Source organism: Nycticebus coucang, chromosome 9 (genome assembly GCF_027406575.1).
Source record: "Nycticebus coucang isolate mNycCou1 chromosome 9, mNycCou1.pri, whole genome shotgun sequence".
NCBI classification, from domain to species: Eukaryota; Metazoa; Chordata; class Mammalia; order Primates; family Lorisidae; genus Nycticebus; species Nycticebus coucang.
Window position 1 is genome coordinate 97,723,544 of NC_069788.1, and position 13,273 is coordinate 97,736,816.

At 37.2% G+C, this 13,273-nt stretch overlaps 1 pseudogene; it reads right to left on the reverse strand.

Annotated features, from left to right (window-relative positions):
- Positions 1-3,989: 3,989 nt before the first annotated feature.
- Positions 3,990-5,333, reverse strand: LOC128593887 (elongation factor 1-alpha 1-like; annotated as a pseudogene).
- Between the last annotated feature and the right edge of the window lie 7,940 nt (positions 5,334-13,273).

Genomic DNA, 13,273 nt, shown 5'->3' on the forward strand with positions numbered 1-13,273 from the left:
ACAGATAATTAGGGACTGAAGTAGTAAACCTTTCCCATCCTCTATCTTGCCTACCTGTCCTCTTTCTTTCTCTCTTTCTCTCTCTATTTCTGTCATACACACATACCACACACAACACAGAAAGAGCCTATTACATCGTAAAATTAGATTCAAGTGACAACATCATGAAGATGCCTATTTTTTTTTTTTTTTTTGTACACAGAAGCTTGTTTAGGTAGAAGACAGTTTAACCCATGTCCCAGCTACCTCACTTAGTTCCTAATGAAATACCTTTCAAGTAGCACACTTTGGGAGGGTATTATACACACAGTGAACAGGGTTATTGGTGATTTCATCTTTTATCCACATCCACTCACATATATTAATGTGTAGCTTTTGGAAACATACTAGATAAATAACAGAAAAAAATGGATCAGTGCTCACTTTATACTTAATAGCAACCTAAAGAATGCTTTTACAGTAAGTAATAATTAAAAAGTAAGAAGAGCAACAATTAAAAATGATCAAGACAACACAAATGTTTTTGAAAAACCCTTTGTACCTAAGCCCAGAGGATTTAAAGCACTTCCTTCCTTCCTTCCTTTATTTACCTGAGACTATCTCATTCTTTCCCCCTAAGTAGAATTCCATGGTGTCACAGCTCACAGCAACCTCAAACTCTTGGGCTTTTTTAAGCCTCTTGCCTTGGCCTTCTGAGTAGCTGGAATTACAGACACCCGCATAACACCTGGCTAGTTTTTCTATTTTTAATAGAGATGGGGGTCTCACTCTTGCTCAAGCTGGTCTCCAACTTCTGAACTCAGGTGATTCACCCACCTCTGCCTCCTAGAGTGCTAGGATTACAGGCATGGGCCCCTGTGTCCTCCAGCCTCCACTTTTCAAATTTATATACCAGACCAAATTAATTTTAATTTTTAATAATATTTAATAACTAACTCAATTGGTTGTCAAGAAATAATTCTTAGTTATTTTTAAAAACCACTAAACATCTACAGAATTGAATATCATGGACCAGGAGGAAGACCATGAAGTGCTGTCATTTTTGGACCAATCCATTAGAAGAATTTCATGATGAACAACGGATCAAAGATTGTACATTGGGAATAAGTGGTCAATTTGAACTCATGAGTCACAAAACTCTCCCTATTTTTCATTCTATCAATTTTTTCAGGCAAAATGAGTTGAATGCTAATTATCTGCACTACATATTTAACAGCATTCTCAGATTAACATGGTGACATCATTAGCTCCAGGAATGGAATGGAAAAAAACCCCACCTTCTATAGAAGTTTGTATAGATGTGTACGCAGTCTATTCTTTCTACAAAGTTAATGTAAGTCCCAGGTTATATGCTCAACACTATTGATTATCAATGAAGTGTAAAGTCATCTGTATATTGGAAAGTAAAGAATTGCTACATACCCTTTTCTTGTTTTCCTTTCTCATGCTTGTATCAACACTTTCTCCCCTGAAATGCCACATTTAATTTAATTACTTGTGTACTAAGAATGAGACATTTTCTCCAGAAGTGACTAGTTCATTCATGTCTTAAAAATGTGTAGAACTGTAGTGGGTGTTGTGGCGGGTGCCTGTAGTCCCAGCTACTCGGGAGGCTGAGGCAAGAGAATTGCCTAAGCCCAGGAGTTGGAGGTTGCTGTGAGCTGTGATGCCACAGCACCCTACTGAGGGTGAAAAAGTGAGACTCTGTCTCTTAAAAAAAAAAAAATGGGTAGAACTTCAGATAAAGATAGATAAGCTAGGGTCATTGGACAAAAGCATATTTGCATTGTTATTCAATTGGTTGTGTTTTTCCCTGCAGAGAATGATTAAAGTGACTCAAGGTCTGAGCCTCAGAGGTAAGAATCGTACTCTGCTTTACATTAATGGCTCATGTTGCTTTGCTTTTCCTGTGTATTTATGGACATGTGTGGGTATGTATCGCACACATGTGCCTTCATAATTTGAATACAGCACACTTATTGATGCCTGTGAAAGGAAAGAACACGAGCAAGCTCATCATGGGAATTTACATTTTTCTTTTACAAGTAAGTCTTGAATTAGTTTAAGAAAGATCTTTTGCCTTTATTGTAATTGTACAAAGAAGACTCTTGACTTCATGTAAGACTCCTTTTAATGAAGTGGGGTTAATAATTATTGTGCTCTGAAGCATTTCTTTTTAATAATGTACATTTAAAAAGGCAGAATGTCTTACTTAAATACTTAATTTTAACAATTGAAGTGTAAACATGTTCTTCACTGCTGCAGACAGCTGGAATTTGGTACTTAACTGTGAAATTTGCACATTTTCCCAGAGATATATTTCACAAGGACAAAAAAATGTGCAAATATGTATTCATTATGTAAATATTGGGCTTATATTGCTATAGAAGGGGTGAATATTCTAAACGGAAGGGTAGATACAAACAGAATCACGTGTAGAAGGGATTAGATTTGGGAAGTCCTCAGGTCAATTATTTCAGGGGGATAACTAGAAGGTGACAATCACAATATCTAACAGACAGTATAACACAACACAACATGACATAACACAACACAGCATAACCCAAACATCACACAACACAACAAAAAAACATAGCACAACTTAACATAGCACAACAAAACAAAGAGAGTTTGGGGACAAAGACACATGTAAGAGGACTCTTTCGTGTCAAGTTGAAGAGAGAGGGAGAGAGCCTAACTTATCTATCTTTATCTGAAGTTCTACACTTTTTTTTTTTTTTTTAGAGACAGAGTCTCACTTTTTCGCCCTCAGTAGGTGCTGTGGCATCACAGCTCACAGCGCTCATGTTTGTGAGCTGTGGGCCTGAGCCTGGATTTATATAACAGATAGATAGACAGTTGTAATGCATATACCTACACAACTTGCCAGCAGGACTTTTGACCAATGCCAAAGTCAGGGTTATTTCCTGCAGTCCATGAGGTGGGGTAAAAGATGAAAGGGGTATATCACCTTTCACCTATGAGAACACAGCATTACTATCCTCTGGACAAGCAGCAATAAGGCATCATCTCGAAGAAAAATAGCTTTCAGCAGCCAACACCTTGATATTAGACTTCCCAGATTCCAGAATCCATGTATTTATAACTACATGTAATATAATATTATGTTACATATAATACATATTATGTATGCACATAATATGCTGGTATTTTATTAAATTGTTTACATTTATGTTTATCAATGTTATTGGTTCATAGTTTTGTTTTCTTGTAATCTTCCTGTCTAGTTTAATAGAAGAGTAAATTGTCTCAAAGAAAGAGATTGAGAGACTTTACTACTAAAACCTTCTTGGACTGTAATTTTTTTGGGGATGATTTTTAAGTACTTTTGCAAGTTTTTAAATTCATAATGGGAGTTTAGGTTATCTAGTTCTGGTTTAGTAAACTTCAGTAATTTTTGTTTTGTTAAGGGATTTTCTCATTTAATCTAGCTTGTCAAATTAACTTCCATAACATTCCTTATTGCATTCACATATTATCTCTCTAATAGTCTGTAGTAATGTCACATCTCTCATTCCTGATGCCAAGAACTCATGCCTTTTATCTTTTTTTCTTGAAAAATTTGGCTAGTGATTTATCAATTTTATTGATCATCTCAAAGATTCAGCATTCATTCTGACAGTTTTTCTCTATTGCTTTTTCCCATTTCATTCGTTTCCATTCTAACCTTTCTTCTAATTTCTTTTTTTCACTTAACTTTATTTTAATGAATCTCAAAATTCTGTGACAGATTTTTGAGCAAGTTTTTTCCATTAAAAAGTACTGATTTTCAAAACTAATAACTTAAAACTGCCTCACAAAAAGAACAAGGGGCCCACAAAACATGCTCCTTTCCTTTTGAAGGTTTATGATGCAGTGTTATCATTCATCAGTCCTTTACTATTAAACTTAAATGGCCAGTTGAAACAGTTCTGAGTCTGTTCTTCCACCACTGATTGAGACTGGAGTGGAAGGTATTAGAGATAATCTCATTCAGGCTTCTGAGCTTTCTGGGCAGTTGGTGACCTTGCCAGCTCCATCAGCCTTCTTGTCCACTGCTTTGATGACACTCATAGCAATTGTCTGTCTCATGTCATGAACAGCAAAACAACCCAGAAGAGGATACTCTTAGAAGCTGTACCATACACGGGATTGTCAGGAACCATACTGATGAGGGCAGCATCACCAGATTTCAATAATTTAGGGCCATCTTCCAACTTCTTACCAGAGTGGCAATCAATCATTTCCTTCAGTTCGGCAAACTTGCAGGCATTGTGAGCTGTGTGACAATCCACTATAGGAGCATAGCCAGTGCTAATTTGGGCCTGGATGGTTCAGGATAACCACCTGAGCAGTGAAGCCAACTTCCTCCATTGGCAGGTCATTTTTACTGTCACCAGCAATGCTGCCACAATGAACATCTTTAACAGACACACCCTTGACATTGAAGACCGCGTTGCCCCCTCAGGAGAGCTTCACTCACAACTTCTTGGTACATTTTGACTGAAGCAAAGGAGACCACCGTGCCAAGTTTGAGAATACCAGTCTCCATTCTGCCCACAGGGACAGTACCAATACCACCAATTTTGTAGACATCCTGAAGAGGCAGACGCAAGGGCTTGTCAGTTGGACAAGTTGGTGGAAGAATTCAATCCAGAGCTTTGAGCAGTGTGGTTCCACTGGCATTGCTATCTTTCTTGGTGACTTTGTATCCCTGGAACCAAAGCATGTTAGCCCTCGGGTCCAACATGTTGTTACCATTCCAGCCAGAAATTGGCACAAATGCTACTGTGTCAGGGTTGTAGCAATTTTTTTAATGTAAATGCTGACTTCTTTAATGATTTCCTCATATCTCGTCTGGCTGTAGTGCAACTCAGTGAGTGGAAGCCATTTTGTTAGCACCAACAATTAGTCATTTCACACCCAGGATGTAAGCCAGAAAGGTCTGCTCATTCTTTGAGATACCAGCTTCAAATTCACCAATACTAGCAGCAACTATCAGGACAGCACAGTCAGCCTGAAATGGGCTGTAATCATGTTTTTGATAAAGTCTCAGTGTCCTCGGGCATCAGTAATAGCTACTTAATATTTGCTGGTCTCATATTTCCAGGGAGATCTCAATGATGATAACATGCTCACATTCAGCCTTGAGTTTATCTAAGACCGAGGCATACTTGAAGAAGCCCTTTCCTGTCTCAGCAGCCTCCTCAATTTTTTTGATATTCTCTTGTCAATGCCATCATATTTGTAGACCAGATGGCCAGTAGTGGTGGACTTGCCTGAATCTATGTGTCTAATGACAATGTGTTGATATGAGTTTTTTTCTTTCCCATTTTGAACTGTATGGCAAGTTTTCACAACACCTGTGTTCTGGTGGCAAACCCGGTGTGAAGAAGCTCTTTCGTCTACTTTTTTTCTTTATGTTTTTGTTATTCTTTTTCTAGTTTCTGTTGGTTGAAGTTGATGTCATTGTGTTGTGACTTTTTCTGTTTTCTAATATAGGCAGACAACATTACTCTTCTTTCATTAGCTACACAATTTTAGCTCTACAGCTCCTGCAAAATCACTTAAACCCTATGTGTCTCTATTCCCTTATCTGTCTAGTGAGAAAAATAATATTTGTCTGATCAAATTCACAAATTTGTCTGGTCAACTTTCAAGAAGCAAGTTATGATATTATATGGCAAAAAAAGATAAAATACTATTAAGGGTTAAACAAGCATATGGTGTTATTTTATTTGATCATTTCTCACAGTCTAAACTGCCCAAATGACATAAAAATTTCATAAATTAAATTAAGAACAAGATTTTCTACCTTTTCTTTTCATGTATTTTGCTCTGTGGAAAAATCTCTAGATGTAGCATCTTTACTCAGGATGCATAGGAGAAAATATTGGTATGTCTCTTTCTTTTAAAAGTGTGTACATTATATATTTACCTTTTCAGAAGTCAGATTTATATTGTGTGAAGAAATTCTCCCTCCTCCTTGCCTTTTGAAGTGATTTTAGGAGCAGGTGGCATAGTTTTAGTGGGAGTCTCTCTCCCCTGAAGGCAGGTCTGGTATTGATCAGCACAGCAATGAATGCGCTGCTCTCGACCATGTTCCCTATTGATTATCTGCTCACTTCACCAATTAAAGCAGGCAGACAGTTATATGTTTTACCTTAGGGTTTAGTTTCAGACTGGGAAACTATGCTTTCTTTTAAATTTTCCTTTGATCCAGAATCCAGATCCCCTCAGGGCTTTGCTTTCATTGCTTCTGAAGGCATGGGGTTTTTGTTACAGAAGATTTTCAAATGCCTTTGTTGATCGATCAGCAAATAAGGAGAATGAGAAGAAACTGAATTAAATGTCTAACCAAATCATGAAAAAGACTTGAGAAAATTTATCTGTGAAAAGTTAAAAATAAATAAAAATATCCCACATGTAGCAGTCCTACATTAAAGGATAGAAGTAAACCCAGTTACTTTTCAATTTCCTTAACAAATATTTATCAAGTGACAGCTGCATACTGTCCAGGCAATAGTCACATTACCAAGAACACAGTGGTGGCCAAGATGAGCATGATATTTTATAAAACTTGTACCCTCATTCTTTGACATAATAAAGTCAATCCTTTCGCTTGATTTGATGCTTTTGTCTATCTAGCAACTTGTCTGAGAATCACTGATATACTTGAATAGTTTCTCATTTTGCCTCCAAAAGGAATTGTTTGTTCATTTACTCTGCAAAGTATGGGAACATAAAAAAAAAAAGACAGAATTCTTTTCCTCAAGGAATTCACTTAAGAAGAGAGACTCACTCTGCTCAGTCCAAAATTAATGACTTACAAACCTGACACCAACATGAAATAAAAGTAATGTGTGTCCAGGTAGGTATACAGTGGCTTTTTGATCCCAGGATTATCCTCTGGCAGGCTGGAAGTCATCTTCATGTGATAAGACAAGTGAGTCTGTTAGGTATCAAAGTTCCGGCAGTGAGACATCCCCCTGCCAATAAATTGTTGTGTTGGCAGAGAAATTGTTAAGTTATTGTGCTAGAGCTAGACCTTTCATCTTACTTCTGGGTCCTCATTTCAGGAAGATTTCCCGTCCCTATTGCAGGCTGGCCTCAGTCATAAGAACAAAAATATTTCAATTTCAAGATGAGTTCCATACTCTTTCATGACATCATTTCCAGCAAGTCTTTACCCCAATCTCTTTCTATATGAAAAATCTGGAGCTTCATCTAAAGAGTTCCCAAAATCTCCTATGGATGTTCTTTCATTGTCTCCCCTTTATGGAAAAATAAGATATGCTAGCCTTTCAAAACTGAAATGTATTATGGGTTTCTCTTTGGAGTAGACAGGTAATGCTTTGAATCCTTTCCTGACAAAGACCTCTTCCTCTCCTCAATTCTGGATAAGCACCTAGAACCAAGAACCAAGACTCTAGAACCAAGTGTTTAGAGGACTCAGCTCTGGTGGTTTAATCTCTTGTTGAACAATGTACATTGAGAGTTTATGGATTTAATTACTACTCAGAGAGCTAGAGTGGATTAGAACTGAAACTTGGAGAATACTCAAGTGGCAATGTGTTTCAGTGAGTTTACTCTAGGCAGAGATAGTGGAAATAGTTTCTACTCCTTAATGTTCATCACCAATAGCATAAATAGAGTAGATACATGAATCAACTCCTCACATGGCCATAATAAAAAGCAGAATCAAGGAACATCCACTTTGTGATCCCTTATAAGAATAGAGAAGAAAACTAAACCTTCTCTGAATTCCATTCCTTTCCAAATTCAAACTTCCTGCAACCCTATCTGGAAATGACTTTTCAGAATTAATTAAGGTTGATTAGGTAGTAAGTTTTGATTGAAATCAGTATAAGCAGAGGAAGAACCTCTGTACACTCTCTCTCTGTGTCTAATGGGAGGACACAGAGGGCTGCCATCTGAATGCCATCAAAAGGACCTGACTCAGCTGGCACCTTGATCATGGACATCTATATTAGTTAGGATTTACCAGAGAGATGGAAGCAATAGGACAGGTGTAAATATAAATATAGATGTAGATATGTGGGAGGTGATTTTTTTGAGAATTGGCTCACAATATTATGTAAGCTAAGAAATCCCATGATAGGGTGTCTGCAAACTAAAGAATCATGGGAACTGGTATCATGTCTCAGTCCAAGTCTCAACGCTACAGAACCCAAAATACCTTTTAGTCTGAGGTCAAAGGCTCGAGAGTCCAAGGGGTTGCCAATACAAGTTCCAGAGTCCAAAGGCAGAGAACCTGGAGCTCTGACATCCAGAGGGAGGAGAATAATGGTGCCTTCGTTAGGTCACCAGCAAATTGGAGGGTTCCACCCACATTGAAGGAAGATATTTCCCACTCAGTCTGCCCCCTCATCTGCCAGTCTTCTCTGGAAACACCTGCATATGTCCATCTAGAAATAAGATTTTAGTAGCTATCGAGGTGACTCTTAGTCCAGTTGAATTGACACCCCAAATTAACTATCAAAACTTCCCAGCCTTATAATTTTTAAACCACCCAGCATATAGTATTTTACTATGGTAGCTTAAGTAGACAAAGACAGAAGGGAAGTTTGCTGAAAAGATTCAACAAGTGTTGCCCCTTTCCCCATATTCTTGTGCTACAATTGGGTTATAGCTTTCATATGAAAGCTATAAATTAGTTTCATAGTAGGGATGAGTCAATTGGATACTTTTTCTTCCATTCTTGAGATATTTTGTTAAGAAGAATATGTTTCAGCTCCATCCATGTAAACATGAAAGAGGTAAAGTCTCCCATCTTTCTTTAAGGCTGCATAATATTCCATGGTGTACATATACCACAATTTATTAATCCATTCGTGGGTCGACGGGCACTTGAGTTTCTTCCAGTAAATTCCTAGTTCATTAACTCCTCTTTTATAGTGTAATTACTAGAACGTCTTCAATTTCTCTAGTCTGTTAAGTTCTCAGTTGCATACATAAGGCACATTTGTAATTCAGATCTTTACCCCCATCAGTTTCCAGCAGGCGCTTACTTTCACATGCAGGGTATGTATGTAATAGGTGCATGTAAGATTGAATGTTTAAGGATGATTATCAAAAGTAAGTAAAATCATGGCTTTCATAAAGATATAAAATTAATACAAGCTAAAGATTTTTATGGATTTATTAATTAAGGAAACTGAAGACATTTTGAAAATGATTCAGAAAAGAGTCAAAGATGTATTAATTTTAGTGTAAAAATACTGTTGAAATTAATTTATAAATAGATGGAAGTGACTTTTCCATGGGAGAAGGAAAATACTGAACCTCCACTGGACAGTATGTATTTGCACTAGAAGTGAGTTAGATTAACTTCAAAATTTTGCTTTACCAGGGGTATCCAACCTGGGGTGGGCACCATGTGGATTATATGAGGACTTTTATGCTGATCTGTGGTGGCAGATACCATGAAAACTGTGCACGTATCTATTGTTTTTGGTGGTGTTGTTGTTTTTGCTCCCCAGCTTTCTTGAGTGTTTGTGTATATAATGTGTGGCCCAAGACAACTGTTCTTCCAATGTGGTGCATAGAAGCCAAAAGTTTGGACACCCTGTGAGATAATTCACAGTTGTCCCTTGATGCATACATTATATTATTTACCCTCATAAGGAACTAAATCTTTCAGATTAAAAGCAAAGAATTTCCAGAAGAGAATAGCAATTAAGTCTATTTTAATCTATTACAGTATTGTTTTCTTTTTAACTCTCTATTTTAATTCCATTGCTATCTTGTGTATTAAATGACATTAAAACCAGTAAAATGACACTTAAAAATTTCATTTTTTATATAATAGGTTATGCAAACTTGTGGTATTTAAATTATTACTATTTAGTGATGTGATTTTCTTTCTTTTTTTTTTTATGTGTTTTTTTTTGTTGTTGTTGTTGCAGTTTGGCCGGGGCCTGGTTTGAACCCGCCACCCTCCGTATATGGGGCCGGCGCCCTGCTCACTGAGCCACAGGTGCCACCCGTGATTTTCTTTTTTAAATTCTAGATCAGCCATCAACACAATATAATATTCTATAAGGCTCTAAGTCATTTTTTGGCCCAGTGGTTTTATCCATTGATTTTTAATGTCTCAGATTGTATCAAACAATGCTCAGATTCTAGCTCTTACTTCAATAGCAATTTCCTCTGGATTTTATTTCTAAACTAGAGACTACAATAAAAGCTTTATTTATGATTTTTTTAAAGGTCTAAAACTTGCAAATTATAGTTTTAATAATTCCTTTCCAAGGTTGGTATTATACCTCCCTGAACTACAATCCTTCTTTTTCCTTCTTCCATTATTCTTTTTGAGGATAAACCAAAAGCACTGGGAAGATTATACTTGCACTTTTAAAAATATCTCTCCTTTATTTCAAAAGGTGCCAAACCCTTTTAGGTGATCATATCAGTTTATGGTCCAAGCTCTTAGGATAAGTAAGTTTCAAAAATAAAGAAAAGAAAAAGCATTGAGAGAGACTATTACTGAAACCAAATTCTCTAAAAGTCTCCCATGACTAAAAGATTTTGCAAAGATGATGATAATGGTCATGATAATAATAATAAACATTCACTTTATTGGGTACCTCTTATACACCAGAAACTAAGTGCTTCAAATATATCACATCATTATGATAGGACAGATTTTAAAAATATTACCTTTTGCTTATTCTTATTCATTACTCATTCTTTTGTGCAACTGTGATGGCATTGTAAACCCTGATCCCTGCAGTTAGGGTAGTAACAACAGACATTCAAAAAAAGGACTCTCAATGCTTTTCTTTTGAGTTTTAAATAGACTTTTAAATTCTTGGCACAGATTTTTGTATGAAAGAAAGGATTTTGAAGGGTTTTCCCTTTAAAATCAAAATCCAGAGCCTGGTATGACTGAAGACATAACATGTATGTCATAAAACTAGGCATTAAGGGATATGTGGTAAATAATAGTCAATCTGCCTTTGTACTTAGTGAGAAATATGACATATACCAGATAATTAAGGAGATGATTCTATTCAGGCTGTTGCAATATGGAGAAAGTTTATTAATGAGTAACAGTTTAAAGAAAAAGAGTGAGGCCAGTGATTTTACAAAGGTAGGTGAACAAGCCAGTCGTGGGCAAAGGTGGAGGTTGGTCTTGTGTAGTTAGTATGGTCCTTTGCTATTAACCTTCTATGAAAAACAAAGGAAGAAAGAGATTTCTTAACTGTCCCTGCCTCCCAAGGGCACAGATAAAGTTTAACATTGTCATCACACTTTATGAAATGTCCCATGGGCTGGATTAACAGGTGAAGTCAGAGAGAAGAGTCAAAGAGTTAAATGTTCATGTGGTCTTTGTGAAGACCATATGTACCTTAATCTCACACACTCATCAGTTACCATTAGGTCCAAGTCCAAATCTGAAATCTGGCAAGGATAAAACTCAGAGATGAGTGTGAGGATCTGGGCGCAGGGGAGAAGTGGATCATTGGTGAGGAGGGTGACAGATCTCACATCCATCCTCCTACCTGCTGACTTACCTTTTCCCCTCTTGCCCTCCCCCACAACACTGCAGGCCTGACCTTCAGTGGAAGTTCAGCACAGTGTGTCTACCTAGGAAGAAACAGGCATAGCCTCCTGAGGCTTAGTATACTCCCACAGAGGTGCAGGAGGAGGTGTTCAATTTCCCAGCAAATACCAGATGGCAATCTGGTCTCAGGGCAATCGTTCACACTGGACCTCTTGCACCTTTCTTGTTGTTATTAAGACACCCTCTTGGGACCAAATAGTACCCTCTGGCCTCTTCCTCACTCCTCTTAAGGAGAATAGAAATTGCATTCACCTTTGCCAGTGTACCATTAAAATATAACTAATCTGAAGAACACAAAACTCAAAAGATTTTTGAAAATATTCTTGAATTCATTTAGATCATGTTTTCTCAACTTTGGCGCTGTTAACATTTTGGACTTGATGATACATCGTTGTGAGGCAATGTAGGTATCTCACACCTTCTCTGACTTCTACCCTTTATATGTCAATCTTAGTTGTTAAAATCAAAACAACCTTTCCAGCCGTTGCCAAAATGTGCTTTGAGGACGAGATCACTGTTGACTGGCTTAAACTATGAATTCCTTAAACTATGGCTTAAATCAAATCAAAATTGAATCACTTCTAAATCAAAATCATTTTTCATTGGCTTAAACTATGAATTGCTCTGGGAAATGATTTGTTTAGAAATAGGCTATGGCATCATTCTGACCAATGAGAACATAGGAGAATCTTTGTTACATATTTGTCTCTAAAAACCAATGTTTCACAATCTTGGGACTATTGATGTTTTGGACTGGTTAATCTTTGTTGTGGGAACTTTTCTGTGCATTATAATTTTTTTTAAATTTTAGATTAATATGAGGGTACAAATGACTAGGTTACATTATTTGTGTTTCTTTTTTTTTATTAAATCATAGCTGTGTACATTGATATATTCATGGGGCATCATTCACTAGCTTCACAGACCGTTTACCAAGTTTCACATATACCCTTGTAAGATGCACCGCTGGTGGCTGGTGTAATCCCACCAATCCCCTTCCCTCTGCCCACCTCCCCCCTCCCTCCCCTCCTTTTCCCCCTTTCCCGCTTCTTAGGTTGTAACTGGGTTATAGCTTTCATGTGAAAACCCTAAATTAGTTTCATAGTAGGACCGAGTACATTGGGTACTTTTTCTTCCATTCTTGAGATACTTTACTAAGAAGAATATGTTCCAGCTCCATCCATGTAAACACGAAGGAGGTAAAGTCTCCATCTTTCTTTAAGGCTGCATAATATTCCATGGTGTACATATACCACAATTTATTAATCCATTCGTGGATCAATGGGCACTTGGGCTTCTTCCATGACTTAGCAATTATGAATTGTTCAAGGTGTAGTTGTGCCCTTCACCCAGGGGGTGTGCTATATACCCTTACATCGTGCACCTTAGGTGAGTGTTTACCAGTTCCCCTCTCTCCTTCCCTCTCCTCTTCCTCTCCTCCCCTCTACTCCCATTTGAATTCAATTGTGTTTCTCATGTGGGTGTGTGGTTCATTATCTATTGGTTTTACACTCATACTGAGTACATTGGATGCTTGATTTTCCATTCTTGTGATACTTTACTATATGTGCTTCAACTCCATCTGGGTAAATATTTACCCACATTCTTCTTAATAAAGTTTCACATTATAAAGTATTTGACAGCATTCCTGAATACTACTATTCCAGCAACCCACTAGACACC